The 18,166-nt window shown below is 41.7% G+C and overlaps 1 pseudogene; it reads left to right on the forward strand.

Moving 5' to 3' along the window:
* Positions 1-15,528: 15,528 nt before the first annotated feature.
* Positions 15,529-18,166, forward strand: part of LOC111962124 (transcription factor SOX-6-like) — a 98,020-nt pseudogene continuing 95,382 nt past the window's right edge.

Here is an 18,166-nt window from a genome sequence, read left to right on the forward strand (position 1 = left end):
GTGTGTGTGTGTGTGTGTGTGTGTGTGTGTTGTGTGGTGTGTGTGTGTGTGTGTGTGTGTGTGCGTGTGTGTGTGCGCGTGTCTGATGACAACAAATGCAAAATGCACCACATAACATCTTTGATTTAGCTTCACAATGAACACTTCGTGATTATTCTAACTTTAGGGAGATGTCTAATGATTTGTTGAAGCTCACTTTGTCTGGTCTTTAGCCTCGGGGCTAATGCAGTCTCTCTGAAATATGTGTGGAGGCAGCTGTTGCAATCGCACGCTGACAGCCTCCCGATCACTGTCTATACTCACGCTCTCGTCTCTATATCAGTCGCTAAGACCAAATTGAATTAGCTAATAACACATTTACCATTCTACCACATTATAGTACAGACTCGGCTATTACTCTAATCAAATAATCATGATGACATTTTAGACTCTCGTTTGGAAGTGTTTTTTTGCTAACACCACTTGGCTTCTATATTTATATAAGCCGTTTGACTCATTGCATTTACATTTCGGTCAGTAGCAGACGGTCCATAAAGGTACCTCTGAGAAGGCAAGGCTTTTGTAGTGGTAGAGTAATAGGATTGTCCCCTGTTCACTCCCACTGTTAAGTTAAGTTCTCCCAACGGGCTTAAACTTGTGTAACGTACTTAATTGTGTATCCGAGTTGGCGTTGTGTTTAGTTTAGTTTATTAGGACTCCCATTTAGCTTCTGCACATGCAACAGCTACTCTTCCTGGGGTCCTCATAAAACATGCAAATACATAAAAATTTGCAGTACCAGTCGAAGGTTTGGACACACCTAGTCATTCAAGGGTTTTTCTTTATTTTTAATATTTTTGACATTGTAGAATAATAGTGAAGACATCAAAACTATGAAATAACACATATGGACTCATGTAGTAAACAAATCAAAATATATTTTCTATTTGAGATTCTTCAATGTAGCCACACTTTGCCTTGATGACAGCTTTGCACACTCGTGGCATTCTCTCAAATAGCTTCACGAGGAATGCTTTTCCAACAGTCTTGAAGGAGTTCCCACATATGCTGAGCACTTGTTGGCTGCTTTTCCTTCACTCTGCAGTCCAACTCATCCCAAACCATCTCAAATCGGTTTGAGGTCGGGTGATTGGGGAGGCCAGGTCATCTGATGCAGCACTCCATCACTCTCTTTCTTGGTCAAATAGCCCTTACACAGCCTAGAGGTGTGTTTTGGGTCATTGTCCTGTTGAAAAACAAATGATAGTCCCACTAAACGCAAACCAGATGGGATGGTGTATTGCTGCAGAATGCTGTGGTAGCCATGCTGGTTAAGTGTGCCTTGAATTCTAAATAAATCACTGACAGTGTCACCAGAAAAGCACCCCCACACCATCACACCACCTCCTCCATGCTTCACGGTGGGAATCACACATGCGGAGATCATCCGTTCACCTACTCTGCATCTCACAAAGACACGGAGGTTGGAATCAAAAATCTCAAATTTGGACTCATCAGACCAAAGGACAGATTTCCACCGGTCTAATGTCCATTGCTCGTGTTTCTTGGCCCAAGCAAGTTTATTTTTCTTATTGGTGTCCTTTAGTAGTGGTTTCCTTGCAGCAATTCGACCATGAAGGCCTGATTCACACAACACAGTCTCCTCTGAACAGTTGATGTTGAGATGTGTCTGTTACTTGAACTCCGTGAAGCATTTATTTGGGATGCAATCTGAGGCTGGTAACTCTAATGAACATATCCTCTGCAGCAGAGGTAACTCTGGGTCTTCCTTTCCTGTGGCAGTCCTCATGAGAGCCAGTTTCATCGTAGCACTTGATGGTTTTTGCGACTGCATTTGAAGAATCTTTCAAAGTTCTTGAAATGTTCCATATAATTTCTGTATACATATTTCACAAATTAACTTTTAACAAGGCACACCTGTTAATTGAAATGCATTCCAGGTGACTACCTCATGAAGCTGGTTGAGAGAATGCCAAGAGTGTGCAATACTGTCATCAAGGCAAAGGGTGGCTACTTTGAAGAATCTCAAATATGAAATATATTTTGATTTGTAATTTTTTGGGGGGGTGACTACATGATTCCATATACGTTTTTCCCATATGCGTTTCTACAATGTGGAAAATAGTAAAAATAAAGAAAAGCCCTGCAATGAGTAGGTGTGTCTCAAAACTTTTCACTGGTACTGTATATATTTGTAAAACTTGAACATAAATATACACTGAACAAAAATATAAACGCAACATCTAAAGTGTTGGTACCATGTTTCATGAGGTGAAATAAAAGATCCCAGAAATGTTCCATACGCACAAAAAGCATATTTTTCTAAAATGTTGTGCACAAATTTGTTTATATCCCTATTAGTGAGTATTTCTCCTTTGCCAAGATAATCCATCCACCTGACAGGTGTGGCATATCAAGAAGCTGATTAAACAGTATGATCATTATACAGGTGCACCTTGTGCTGGGGACAATATCAGCCAACTCTAAAATGTGCAGTTTTGTCACACAACAATGCCACAGATGTCTCAAGTTTTGAGGGAGCATGCAATTGGCATGCTGACTGCAGGAATATCTACCAGAGCTGTTGCCAGAGAATGTTATGTTAATCTCTGTACCATAAGCCGCCTCCAATGTTGTTTTAGAGAATTTGGCAGTACGTCCCTCCGTCCTCACAACCGCAGACCACGTGAATGGCGTCGTGTGGGCGAGTGGTTTGCTGATGTCAACTTTGTGAACAGAGTGCCCAATGGTGGCGGTGAGGTTATGGTATGTGCAGGCGTAAGGTACGGACAATGAACAGAATTGCATTTTATCAATGGCAATTTGAATGCACAGAGATACCGTGACGAGATACTGAGGCCCATTGTCGTGCTATTCATCCTCCGCCGTAACCTCATGTTTCAGCATGATAATGCACGGCCCCATGTCGCAAGGATCTGTAGACAATTCCTGGAAGCTTCAAATCTGCCAGTTCTTCCATGGTCTGCATACTCACCTGACATGTCACCCATTGAGCATGTTTGGGATGCTCTGGATCAACGTGTATGACAGCGTGTTCCAGTTCCGACCAATATCCAACAACTTCGCACAGCCATTGAAGAGGAGTGGGTAAACATTCCACAGGCCACGTTCAGCAGCCTGAACAACTCTATGTGAGGCAAAGAGGCAAATGGTGGTCACAGCAGATACTGACTGGTTTTGTGATCACCCCCCTGACTTTTCTTTTAAGGCATCTGTGACCAACAGATGCATATCTGTATTCCCAGTCATGTGAAATCCATCAATTTGGGCCTAATTCATTATTTTGAATTGACTGATTTCCTTATATGATCTGTAACTCAGTAAAATCTTTGAAATTGTTGCATGTTGTGTTTATATTTTTGTGAGCTCAAAGTATTGGGACAGCAACATTTTTTTGTTGGTTTTTTGGCTCTGTAACTCCAGCACTTTGAATTTGAAATGATAATGTCATTTTGGAGTCACTTCTATTGGAAATAAGAATATAATATGTTTCTAAACACTTCTACATTAATGTTGATGCTACCATGGTTACGGATAATCCTGAATGATTTGTGAACAATGATGAGTGAGAACGTTACAGACACACAAATGTCACACCGCCAAGACACGCTAAACTCTCACCATTACAATAACATGGGAGGGTAGTCTTTTTTGGGGGTATGAGATTTGTGCGTCTAACTTTCTCACTCATCATTATTCATGATTCTTTCAGGTTTATCCGTAATCATGGTAGCATCCACATTAATGTAAAAGTGTTTAGAAACATATTTATTCTTATTTACAATAAAAGTTACTCCAAAATGACACAATACATTATTTACCATTAATTTCTATTGGGCACAAAATAATCTGAAACACAACCAAAACAAACAGCAAATGCATCCAACAAATTTGTAGTCACAAGCTTGATGTATTCATTGCATGCTATGAATATGGGACCAAATACTTTTTACGACATGAATACACATATAAGTGAATTTGTCCTAACACTTTTGATCCACTAAAATGGGGGACTATGTACAAAAAGTGCTGTAATTTATAAACGGTTCAACCGATATGGATGAAAATACCCTCAAATTAAAGCTGTTTGCACTTTAACCTCATAGCCATTGTATCATTTCAAATCCAAAGTGCTGGAGTACAGATCCAAAACAACAAAACATTTGTTGTCTGTCCTAATACTTTTGGAGCTCACTGTATATAAAATAAAATACTTATATATTGGAAAGACACCAAGACACAACAAATATACTATTTACACACTATTTGTATATTCATATTCTTATATACAGTTAAATTATAGGAGAGTGATACAATATGTTTTTTATCCGTTTTTTTTAAGCTAAACTTGCTTTTTGCCTGAGGTACCTCTGGTGGCAGAGCATTCCACCATGACATGGCTCTATACATAACTGAGCGACACATTAAATCTGTTTTTGTTCTGCGTACCCTGAAGAAACCCATAGTGGTATGTCTGGTGGGGTTTGCATGTCTGTTCAAAGTGTATGCAAATAGATTATACAAGTGGTTAGGCATTTTCAACGCACAAAATGTTTCTGGAAAAAAATCTAGAAGAGAAGTAGTCAATTTCTCTTCAACCCTCAACCTCAATGAAAGACTTTCATGCACGTTGTTGATGTTAGTTCTGGGTGTACAGTTAAGGGGAAGGAGTGCTGCTTTGTTTTGAGCCAGCTGCAACTTGTGTTGACTTTTGAAGCCTCTAAGGGACGTATGGGACAGTTGGGTGTGTACAGTCCCAGTACCAGACAGAGCATTATACTGCACAGGCCTGCACACACACATGGGTGTGTTCCAATGCCAAGAAAGATAAAAACGCAAGGGAGAGTGTTGGTCAATAAGACCACTCCTGAATTCGGGGGGTCTGCGGTTTTTGGTTCAGCCTGACTTCGGGAGAACTAGCACAGAGAGACCCCTGTGTGAGTGAGGAAAAACGAACGATTCAGTAATTAAACCTTTTCAAGGGTTCCATTCTATTTGCACTGAGATTTTCCTTTTAGAAGACTACGAATCCACATGCTGGTGCCAGACCAAGGTGTCCATTTGATGTGATTCACAATTTTAGGCTATGCACACTTTTAAAACTAGAATAATACTCATAGAAAAGGTGTTTTGAAATGCAGAACAACAGGATACACCGCCTCGAGTGGGTAAAATTAGGTTTCGAAATAGAATTCGAACTTGGCATCCCTGAGGGCCAGAGCAGTTTTGTCTTTTAGATCACAATTAATAAGATACAGTGGTTGGGGGGGGGACCTGATCCTAGATCAGCAGTCCTACTCTGAGATGATTGACACAGCCCCGGGTTTATTACAATACACATACAGCACTCTACATAGAATGTGGACTTTGCTACCAAGTATTGATTCAGCAGCCATTCACTTTCCCCTGCCACCCATCCTGCAAGCTGTCAGCTTTCAACACACTGTCGACCAGGCCCTCCATTCACTAGGGGCCAGATGAATTGGTCCTTGCGATAGGTCGGAACTCCTTTACCAATAAGGTAAATACATAGAGGTCCCATTTAAACACACTGTTGACTATACACCAACTTTCCATTGACCTATAGAATGATGAATGCAACTCCTGTGACCATTCACCAAATGCACAATATTCGAGCAATTGACGTATCCGCCATACACAATATCCGCTTGCTTCACAAGTTCCTTCAATGTGTCATGAAAGTACCCCCAGTTGCATCTAATAAAATGCCACAGTGCAGTGTATCTGTAGTGTTACTTGTAAGCCGCCATGCAGCTATGCAGCTACCCAGAGAGTCACCCCATAATGAACACAGTGCTAAAGTACATTTCCTCCAGCACCACCCCCTTCCTAGAGAAATCCATTTATGGGAATAGAATGTCAGGAAACACAACTGCTTTTCTTGTCATTAGGGCGCTAGCTTTCAAAATTGACCCGTTTTCGGTGCGGCTGATTGGTTGCTAGTGAATTTTTGTATTTCGGGAGAATTTAAAGAATCTCTGTGGAGAAAACCGGGTCTGTGTGTGTGTGTCTGCATTCCAACGTATGTGAATGACAGTAGCCTCTGTTTGGGCCTCTCAATTACCATTTAACGAGGGACCAAACGGACTAATGGGCAACTTATGGATCTGGGCTGCATCCCAAATGGCACGCTGTTTCCTGTATAGTGCACTGTAGATGGGGAAAGTAGTGCGCTATATAGGGAATAGGATGCCATTTGGGATGCACACTCAGACACTCTGGGGGGAACACGGTAGTAAGAAGAGGACCTATTATGTTTGGACCGGTTTGTAGAGCTTAGCCTGTTGGACCAGAACACACATTGGGGGGGGGAGGGGGTTGAGTACTGACACATTTGTCCAAATATCTCTAATGGTCGCCCCCAGCGTGAGTTGATTTATGCACGTGATGTCAGAATGCACTCACTGTTCCAAAATGTGATTGTTACACAACGGCACAGTTAACCCGTGCTGCCTGCTAATTATCTATAGGCTATGTTTCAACAAATTTTCGAACAAGTTTTTATTTTCTGACAACAGTTTGAATTGAGGTGTGTTCCGCCTCCTCGTTAATTCACATAGAAGTAGCCCGTTTCACTGTTGCGGACAATATGTTTGAGGCTTTACTGAGCCGGACAAACTTCTCTTGAGGAGAGCCCAAGCAATTCCCCAATTTTTCCGCAGATCAAGTATGCAGACATTTGCGCGGTCTTGCACAAACTTTTCCCCCGTGGCACATTTTCTGGCTGGCGCTCGCATTGCCTTTGTTGTTTTCCTTACAAATAATAACTTTGGACATGTGTGCGTTCCTATCAAAGTAAGTGCCTTATTTTCTGTATATCGTGTTGTCATTTCTACTGTAGCATACGGTATGTATGTATGTATGTATGTATGTATGTATGTATGTATGTATGTATGTATGTATGTATGTATGTATGTATGTATCTATGTATGGAGCATAATGTATTTACGGTTTTATTCACGTTCAAGTACTGGTGACAAATAATGCATTCCGATTATTGCATACATATTTTTGTATTTTACTCCTTTTTTCATGAACTTGTCTCACCGCTGCAACTCCCAAACGGACTCTGGAGAGGCAAAGGTCGAGTCATGCTCCCTCCGAAACATGACGTGCCAAACCGCACTTCTTAACACCTACCCTTAACACCTACCCTTAACACCTGCACCGAAGTGTCGGGGGAAACACCTTTCAACTGACAACTGAAGTCAGCCTGGAGGCACCCAGCCTGCCATAAGGAGTAGCTAGAGCACGATGAGCCAAGTAAAGCCCCCCGGCCAAACCCTCCCCTAACCCGGACGACGCTGAACCCTGTAAAATAGGTTGTACTGATTATGATGAGCTAATGCTAAGTTATTTGCCAGCTATGTGTGGAGCCATTTTTGCTGAGATTATACAATGCATTCTGGGTGTCACATAATCGTATGTCAGACCAAAGATGTTATAATGAGGTGAAGGAATGGTTCACTCATCTTTCGAGTAAACTTCCGGAAGCGAATGAAGGGAAGTGAATGATCGTCGACGACACACCCCCTTCAATATACATACTGCAAACAGACCAAACTCATCTTGTCTCCTCTTCTCATCTTTGGTTGACGCGGAAAAAAAACCATTGTTGCGCGCCCAAACTACCCATTGTCGGATTACTTTACATTTTTAGAGAGTGTTTTACTCAATTATTTCGATTAGTTGTAAATAGTAGTTGCTTTTAGCTAATTCATATTGTGGTTTCTGTCAGCCAAGAGTTAGCTAAATATGACCACTTGTGTTACGTTTCCTCAGTTAGCGCTAGGACTAACGTAGCCTACATGTACCGGTTTGGATGACTATGTTATGCTGTTGCTCCTTCTGTGAGTGTCTGAACATTGCATCCAAAAATAACCTGGTCACATTCAGGACATATGTTTGTAAGGGTTGTGTTTGTGCAACAGGTTTTTATCCGACCAGTTCAAACGCTTACTGTTGCGTCAATCAAAACTGGACGTTCTAAATAAGCGTTCTAATCACACCGGTTTGAGTGTACGTTGCAGAGACCCCTATAGAAGGATCACACCCGTTTGTTAGCACGTGTCAAAGGGTTAATAAGGCTTACACAAACGTTGGAGTTCCTTAAGTGCCTATGCATATCCAATGTTGAGATAGTTACCACTTTATAATATTTAAATAATGTTATAAATGTTATATTCAAATATGTAATGAGAAGGAATATTTTTATTTGCAGTGTACAAATTTATCAGGATGAACATAAATGACACCCGTGAGAGTAAATGTAATTCCTGTTCATGTTATGTTTGTACACTGCAAATGTAAATTTGCCTTCAATATTTTAATATACAATTAAAAACATTATTATTTAAATATCATTAAGTGGAAACTTTCCCAACATTGGGATAAGCGTAGGCACTTGAGGAACTCAACTTGTTCAAGCCTCATTAAGCTACAAAAGTGTCAGTTCTCAACCTTAAGATGTGTTGACAATACAATAGAATAGATGAACCGGAATGACATTTACTCTCACAGGTGGCCAAAAAGAACTGAAATTCACACCACTACTAAGCCACACCTCTAGTATTTTGACCTGTTGGATCATAGCTCAATATCCCAACTAAGTGACCCAACTGGCTGGGTCAAAAATAACCCAACTTGTTTTCTGTCCACTATTTACCCAGCATTGGTTGTTTTTAACCTAACATTTTTTGTGTGCTTATTGGGATTGTCCAGGAGACCAAGAAGATCCAGAAAGGTCTCTTTCTCTCTTTTTTGTGACTTATTTTTCTTAATTCTCTTTCTCTCTCTCTCTCGCTCTCCTTTCTCTCTCTAGCTCCCTTTCTTTTTGGCATTTCCCATTTCCTCAGCTCCCTTCAGCGGGAATTGCTGGAGATTTTACACCCAATTGGGCGAATCAGAGGCCTTTATTGCCGCCCTCATCACTCCACAAGTGGCAGAGGGGACTCTGGCTGCTGAATGGTGTATTGTGTGCTGTTTTCCTAAGAGGGGCCCTCGCTCTACCTCTCATCTGTCACGGACAGGTCCTTCTGCCTCCACGCTCCACAATGGCCTATTGTTTCTCCGGAATAGTCAGGTTTCGATGTTCCAGGAGAGGTAGTGAATGATGAACTCCTGCCAAATTCTGATCCCATTTTCTTTCGCTTGAGCTCACGAAGGAATTATAAATAACCCTCAACTTTCTGGGGGGAGTAAAAATGCTCCACTGTCATCCTCCTCCGGAAAACAACGTCCATTGATATTGGTTGGGCGAGTGTGTTTTTGGAAATACATTACCCAAAAGGCTTTTATACATTTTCTATGGTGAGAGATGGAAGAAACTACATTAACCAGAAGCACCCCTAATGTAGAACCGTGAGTAGAAAATATGCCCCCTTGGCCTTATTATGGAAAGAAACTACATGCAGCTATTTTGTATCCAGCAGCTAAATTAGATTGAAAGACTGTTTTCTTTCAGCTACTTGTTTTTGTGGAATATCAGTTAGCCATTTCCTCATCATGACTAGTGGTAAAAGGCATATGTGATTGACATGGTCACACAGTGTCTGATCTGTTTCCTTATCAATCTTGAAAACTCTTGTGTCATGGAGATACAATACATTTGCTACGTTGGCTCGACTTTCCGAGAAAAATTCTTAGACACGAATGCAACTTCGAGAGAAGCAATTTGATTTTGATACTCTAATAGTGTGTAAATATTGGCCTGGAAATGTGTAGTGGTCGTTCGGGATGTTGCCCTAGGTTGGCCAAGTCGGTTTGGAGCCACATGACCGGTAATCATGTGAAAAAAAATGAATAGCGTGTATTGTTAGAACCACTGTCTCATCATGGTCTCATCAGAGTCTCTCCAGGAAGCCAGAGTCATTCTTTTGTTGGGCTCCCAGCGGGAACATTCTCTACTTCAGGGAAAATGTCCGCCACCGCCTCGACTGTATTTACTCAATTTCTACATTCCTCTCCTAAGGCTTCCTCCAGGCATCTCAAACTGTAGTAATGTTTAGTTTACAGTGAAGTAAAGGATGATGTCTCTGGGGGTTTCTCTGTCTCTTTCTCTGTGTGCCTCATCAGATGTATAGTAACAGCCATTGCACCAAGGTAAGTTGAGTAGAGGTGTGTGTGTGTGTGTGTGTGTGTGTGTGTGTGTGTGTGTGTGTGTGTGTGTGTGTGTGTGTGTGTGTGTGTGTGTAGATGGGAGTGTACTTCATTCATGCTCCTTTGTGTACAACTATTGATTTTCTGTTCATCTTTCATCACTTCTAGACAAAAGTATGTGGGCACCGCTTCTTAGACTTGCTTTCAATGAGAATGGCATTCTCATTGGTCGCACAAGAAGTTACATATTGCAGCTTTAAAACTTTCACTGAATGTTTCAATAAAACTGCTAGCATATTTGTGATTAAGCACAGATAGGACACGTGGAAATTCATTTCCTTAGGCATTAATCATGCAAACATGTATTTTCTTATTATGAAACGGCATCAGGGAGATTCAAACCTACACTACATTACCAAAAGTATGTGGACACCCGCTCGTCGAACATCTCATTCCAAAGTCATTGGCATTAATATGGCGTTGGTCCCACCTTTGTTGCTATAACAGCCTCCACTTTTCTGGGAAGGCTTTCCACTAGATGTTGGAACATTGCTGCGGGGACTTGTTCCATTCAGCCACAAGAGCATTAGTGAGGTTGGGCACTGATGTTGGGCGATTAGGCCTGGCTCGCAGTCGGAGTTCCAATTTATCCCAAAGGTGTTCGATGTGGTTGAGGTCAGGGCTCTGTGCAGGCCAGTCAAGTTCTTCCACACCGATCTTGACAAACCATTTCTGTATGGACTTCACTTTGTGCACTGGGGCATTGTCATGCTGAAACAGGAAAGGGCCTTCCACAAAGTTGGAAGCCCAGAATCATCTAGAATGTAATTGTATGCTGTAGCGTTAAGATTTCCTTCACTGGAACTAAGGGGCCTAGTCCTCCTTCACCAAGCTTTACAGTTGGCACTATGCATTGGAGCAGGTAGCGTTCTCCTGGCATTTGACAAACCCAGATTTGTCCATCACTTCACTTTTGGCCTACCACTTCGTGTCTGAGCCGTTGTTGCTCCTAGACGTTTCCACTTTACAATAACAGCACTTACAGTTGACCGGGGCAGGTCTAGCACGGCAAAAAAAATTACGACCTGACCTGTTAGAAAGGTGGCATTCTATGACGTTGCCACTTTGAAAGTCACTGAGCTCTTCAGTAAAGCCATTCTACTACTAATGTTTGTCTATGGAGATCGCATGGCTGTGAGCTTGATTTTATACACCTGTCAGCAACGGGTGTGGCTGAAATAGCCAAATTCAATCATTTGAAGGGGTGTCCACATACTTTTGTATATATAATGTATCTGCAACGGTTGGGCTCTTCATTGATGGCCCTTAATGTAAGCCTGAGATAATTTGAACGGAAGTGATGAAAAATTGTTATTGTTAGATGACCATACTGTCTGTTTGAGGACTAAACAGCAATGCATTCTTGCTATCATATTTTTTTTTCTCTGCTTTATCGAACATAAACCAAACCCTTGCCTCACTCAATTATACTGGGCCTGATATTGCCAATGGAGATTGCTATTTTCTATGATTGGGTCTGGCTAATGCTAACTAACTACACACGGTCTGTTGGTCTCGTTAACACTAACAAACAGCTCAGGGTCTGTTGCGTGATGATACTATCAGTGGCAGCGATTTTATGAGGTCCAGGCATTCCAGGCCATATGAAATCTCAGTTCCAAGAAGCTAGCTAACTCTTAAGCTCCCATGAACACAGCAGGTGGCAATATTGTCAGCTAAATATAGGCCACCTTCTTTCTTCTCTCCTTTTTCCTCAACCCCTCTGCCCCCCCCCCCCCCCAAATCGATAAGCAATACGCTTATCGATTCGCTTGGTGTGTTAGCCGCTGAAGGGTTGTAGTAAATTTGGATTGTTATCCGGAGTCAGGGGATATATGGGTCTAGATGTGAATCTTATTATCTGTCTGTCTGTCTGTCTGTCTGTCTGGCTGGCTGGCTGGCTGGCTGGCTGGCATCTCTATTCTGTTATGCAGGGGGCGTGAAAGTTCATATAGCTAACTCTGACTGGTGGGCCAGACTCTCTGGTTCCTTACATGAAGCATTGTGATATTGTATTGAATGGCATTGGGAGATGGCGCATACTACTGTGTTTGTTGTTGATTGTGTACAGTTTTTATGCTAGCCTATGGGCCTGGGTTCAGTGTGTATTCCATATCAGTTGCTTACTAACCTTTGCCTGCTCATATTTTTGTTTTATCACATGATGCACATCAGATGATGTCATAAGTGTCTCCAGATGATGTCATCAGAAAGACTTATCTTTTTCTATCTTTTTAACTACAGAACATAGAACCCGACATTTTCACATTTTCACACCACATTGCGGTGGTGCTGGAGATTATGCAGTTTATGTTGAAAAAGTGTGAATTTTCCCTTTTTAAATTTAAATGTAGCCTTTCTTTAACTTGGCAAGTCAGTTAAGAACAAATTCTTATTTACGATGACGCACCTACACCGTCCAAACCCAGACGACGCTGGGCCAATTCTGCGCCGCCCTATGGGACTCCCAATCACGGCCGGTTCTGATACAGCCTGTAGGGAGTGAGCATGATAGCAATACAGAGGAACACAGTAGATGGATTTGGTGGGGTAATTAACCGATGCTATCGTCAGTGTCACGGTCGGGTCAGGGCTGGCGTCAGATGGCTTCTTTGCAAGGACGGCCGTGTGACTTCATGCAAGGAGCCTCTCCTGTCCAAGTTTGGCTTTGCTCACAATCACACAACCATTTCACACCCCTTTGAACGCACACACACATGCAAGCATACACATACGCACACAAACACACACAATGCTAGTGCTGACCCTGCCCCCTCTCTCCAAAGTTTCTTTTCAGAACGTATGATGTATCATTTTCTCCAGTTGACAGTCACAGAACGTCCACCTCTGATCCAGTGTATATGCTTCTAGACACCTGCTACTGTGGGACACCTTCTACCCTTTCCATTTTGTTCACTTTCTTTCTCAACTTTCCTCTCCCCTTCTTTCTCTGACTCTCTCTCTCTCTCTCTGACTCTCTCTCTCTCTCTGACTCTCTCTCTCTCTCTCTCTGACTCTCTCTCTCTCTCTCTCTGACTCTCTCTCTCTGACTCTCTCTCTCACTCTCTCTCCGTTGTAGATATTTGAGTAAGGGTTGGATTTACGTGTCAGAGGGCCCAAGAGACAGAATAGTTCAAAGATAAACCGTCCTGCGTGATTTATGGATTGCTAATGCTGTTCTACTTCATAGAATCTTTGGGCTTGATTGTCTTCGGCGTGAAACACAACTCTCATGTTCCCACTTTATAATCCCATTTGGCTTGAGGCCCAATTCGCCACCCTTCTCCCCAAGTGTGCGCTTGCACACTCCCTGTCATGGATTTGATATCATGTGATCGGTGTAAGCGTTACGCCATTGTTAAATCCATGACAGTAAGTGTGCAAATGTACACTTTGGGAGAAGAGTGGAGAATTTGCATGCAGCTTTTGTATTGGCAGTCAACACTTAACAATAGTTTTGAGGGGGTTTGTGTGTAAAGTAATTGCAGCAAATGATTTATTGACTTGGCACGGTCAGGTGGTGGCATGAGGCCTTGCGTTAGGAAATATAGGTTTACACAGAAGGCCACTTGAATCAAGCCCACTGTATTTTCTTGATATTTCATTACTTTAACAGAACATTTCCTAAAAGTTCAAACATGGTTACATTACATTTAATTTCAAGTTTGGTAATGTTCTAGGGACGTTCTCCAACTGGTTTGACATTGGGAATGTTCTCAAATAGTTCAGAGAACTTTAAGAAACAATGTTCTTCTGTGTGAATTCCAGTACTTCAGCGTTAAGGTTGTCAAATTGTTCAGAGAACGTTAAGAAAACATTCCATAAAAAAAACACAACAAAACTTTAATGACAATCAGAGAACGTTCAAAGAATATTATTTCAAAACGTATACATTCCATTTTCAGCATCAACAAAACTCTCTCTATCCTCTATCTTGGTAAGTGTGTTCAGGTGTGTTGGCCGTGCCCAATTATTGGCCACACCTGATCTTAATGAGTGCTTGTTTCCTTATAAAATGGGTTCTTTTTGAATAGACAAAAATTGACAGCTTTAATTAATTAAAAAACAATAACATTGCATGCTAGCTCCAACCTGGTGGCGCAGTGGACTAATTCCATTGATACACAACAGACAATTATAGTTTTGAATATCCCTAATGCCTTTCACAATAAAAAATACATGTGTTTGCATGATTAATGGCTAAGGAAATGAATTTCCATTTGTTCTATCTGTGCTTAATCCCAAATAAACAGTCTTATTGAAACATTCAGTGAAAGTTTTAAAGCTGCAATATATCACTTTTTGGGCGACTAATGAGAATGTCATTCTCATTGAAAGCAAGTTTAATAAGCTTTTGATCTTTTCTAAGCACGCTATTTCTATGCTTCCCGTTCCTAAGTTTTGTTTTTGCGTCTTTTACTTTCGGTTTTGTACACCAGCTTCAAACAGCTGAAAATACAACATTTTGGGTTATTGAAAATATATTTCACAGCGGTTTAAATGGTACAATGATTCTTTACATTATGCATTGCTTGTTTTGTCACAAAGTGAAATTAGGCGAACAATTCGAATTTTAGCAACCAGGAAATGGCAGAGTGATTTCTGTTTATTGCACCTTTAACGAAGTTATTCAAAAACCTCAAAATAACCTATAAATTCCATTCTCAGAGCATTAATAAAATGTCCCAGAAAAACTTTTAAGGAACCAGAGTAAAACGTTCTCAGAACCTCCAAAGCAACCAAAAAATAAACGTTCCCAGAACAGGCTATATTTTCCCTTCTGTCTCAGAACGTTTAAAAAACATACAGTTTTACCGGTCAGGAAACATATGACTTTGTTCCCACAACCAACGTGAAACCAAAAACGTACATTCCCACAACTTCCAAGGAACCACATGTGCCAGCTGGGCTGTCTAATAGATTCTCCTATCTCAAATGGGTATGGGTGTTCGGTGTGGGTGGGTGGATGTGTGTGGTGGTGGGGGAGGGCACTGGAGAAGAAGACAGAGAAACCCCTCTGCACAGCAGTGCTTTTAAATCCAGATGCTAGTTTTGGCAGGAACAAGTAGTTTTATAAAAAAACAAGTGTAAAAACCACACACTAGAAAGACTTGATTTGCAGTGTAGTCGTGATTGTCTTCCTAATGATGGACCTCAATACTCGACTTCTAGGAATCAGTAGGCGATGGAGTCACACCACTGATAAAACCCATATCAGAGTTTGGGTCTTTATCTCCATGCGATCTGCCATCAGCAACATCAGCTTAATCCAGGAAGTCTTCCTGTGGTTCACAATTTCTTTCTGTCTTTCTCTTCCAGTATGAGAGCATTCTATCATCCTGTCATCCACCCTAATCCTGGAATTCAATTATAGAGGTTGTTTTGGGTTTTTCCCAGCGGGTGCATATCTGTTTCAAGATTGATACACTGTAGATATGCCTGAATATTGTGGAAATTCATAAATGTTTTCCCTCTCCCTGTTTCCTTATAGAATGATGTCTTCCAAGCGAGCCACACCTCCGTTTCCCCCGGCGACAGAGGAAGAGGAAGCGATAGGTCAGGACAGTGTGGGCTGGGCCAATGAGGACAGAGAAAGCCATGACCAGCCAGTTATGCCCCCTCTGCACGGCAAACCCCTCCCAGAGGAGCACCAGCCAATCAGAGACAGCCAGCCCGAGTCGGACTGGGAGAGTATAGGCCCTACTCAGACAGTGAGACACACACAAACACACGCACTCTCCGTCAGATTGACACACTGTCACTGTCACTGAGCTATTACAGAGGAATCTTCCTCTTTAAGACAAATGCCTCTTGGAACAGTTTCAAGGATGTCTTAAGATGTCGCTGTTTGTCAAAGCCATCTAAAGTTCTTGGAGATCCCCCCCCCCCCCGCTCTGTAAGAGGAGGATAAAACATACAGGAATAAACTTCTCGTCAGGCCACCTGTGCTAGAGTGTCTACTGATGGACAATGTGCATTTAATACCAAACAGTATTGTTGCGTCCCAAATGGCACCTTATTCCCTATATAGTGCACTACTTTTGACCAAAGCCCATAGGATCTTATGTATCAACATTTGAATTTGTGTTTTTTACCCTGGAGTAAAAGTGCACCCATTCAGCATCGTTCACACCCTTTTAAGCTTCATCCCCATCCATCTTTTTAAGGGTTGATCTGAGCGTTCTGTCCTAACAGCAGTCTAGCACCCAAGCTAACTGGCTAAAGTGGGCTAGCTAATTACAGACACAAATGAGAGAACAGCTCACGCTGACCATTTTACTCGCCCTAGCAGAGCTGGTTAGGCTGTTTTTATGTTATCCAGAGTGTTGCTAACTGCAACTGTGCTGCTGGCAACAATTTAAGAGCAAATTTACCAAATATGTCTATCAACAGCTGTCGTGTCACAGTGACATCATGAACATTCTATTGAAATGGATACTTGCATAGTGGAGTCTTTTGTTAAGACATAATCCCAACTCATGATGTTACTACCCTGCATGAATCTGCAGGTAGCTAACCAACCAGGTGCAATGTTAGCTAACATTCGGCTATAACTAGCAAAGCAAATGGCTCTGAGATACAAATAGTATTACCACACAGATCATTCATGTAACATTAGCTAGCGAGCCAACAGTACACTTTAACTTGAAATGAAAATGACTTTCTGACAAAATTAGAAACGTGTAATATCTGAAAATGTAGCTAGCTAGATTATCTTACCCGTATACATGGCTGGACGCTTCTCCTTCTCTGTCACGGATGCCATGGTTGCCCTTAGTTTGAAGATGTAATCCAGAGACAGGTGTTTTCTCCATCTCTTTAGCTATTATACTCTAATTACACTGATTTCAAAACTCGGTCCTCCAGAAAGTGGAGAGCAACACTTATGCAGTTCTACTACGGGATATATCTTTTTTAAAGCCGTGTTAGACAGGATTACCTAGACATACTGACCAGCTCAAATAGACAGAAGCGTGGCAGACCGGTCCGAACTCATTATCTCAGCCAATCATGGCTAGCAGGAAGTTTACTGTCTTTTTCTGTGGCTAAACCAACTAGGCTCGTAATTTAACATTGTATTCATATTTACAGATGGCATAAATATGTGTTATTAAGGCACATGAAAGTTCACATGTTCCTGAAGGCATTTCTGCCCAAAAGAAAACGCATTTTGATTAAAAAAAAGTTCCGGTACTAATCGCTCTCCTGTGAAGTAGTGACGCACGACATACGCCTAGTTTCCTGAAACGAGTCACATATGTTAGCTGATGGAAGTTCCTTCAATGTCACAAAAACTCATAGTCCTACAAAAAGCATGGCTGAATCACTCGCCCCAAATGGCCATAGTCAGTCCTGTGGGATTATTTGATGTAGGGTCAGAGTTAGTTTTTTTAACCTGAAAAGGACAGCTATCTCCATGTATGACAGTTGTAAAATGTACCTCTCACCCTTGCCCCACAGTATGTATGACCTGTGTCATTCTTCTGTATTGAGTTGCATTCGTCAATCACAAGATGGAGGGAGGGGATATCCGTAACCGTGTTCTTGGTACAAGCCCGAAGGGGACAGTCTTTGTTGCGAAACCGCTGAGTTATGTTGTCTGTCCCAAATGGCACCCTAGTCCCTATATAGTGCACTACTTTTAACCAGAGCCCTATGGCTAGTGCACTACATAGGGAATAGGAAGCCATTTGGGACATAGATCTCAACTTGACCTTTCCCCACTGCCATGCCAGTCCCTCTGTGCCAAGGTGTCACTCTCTGGCTGCCAATACAGAGATTTGCAACCTGGTCCGAGTCTAAATTCTGCTGTAAGAAGATGATCGCCATGATTTAAGCAACAATTTAAACAACACCCACAGCAACAACAACCACAGACATTAGTCTAGGGATATCAATAGAGAGGTGATGAAAAGTTAAAAGTTGTTAGAGAAATAGATTGTAAGTTACACTTAACTTTGTGGTG

Source organism: Salvelinus sp. IW2-2015, linkage group LG4q.1:29 (genome assembly GCF_002910315.2).
Source record: "Salvelinus sp. IW2-2015 linkage group LG4q.1:29, ASM291031v2, whole genome shotgun sequence".
Lineage (NCBI taxonomy): Eukaryota > Metazoa > Chordata > Actinopteri > Salmoniformes > Salmonidae > Salvelinus > Salvelinus sp. IW2-2015.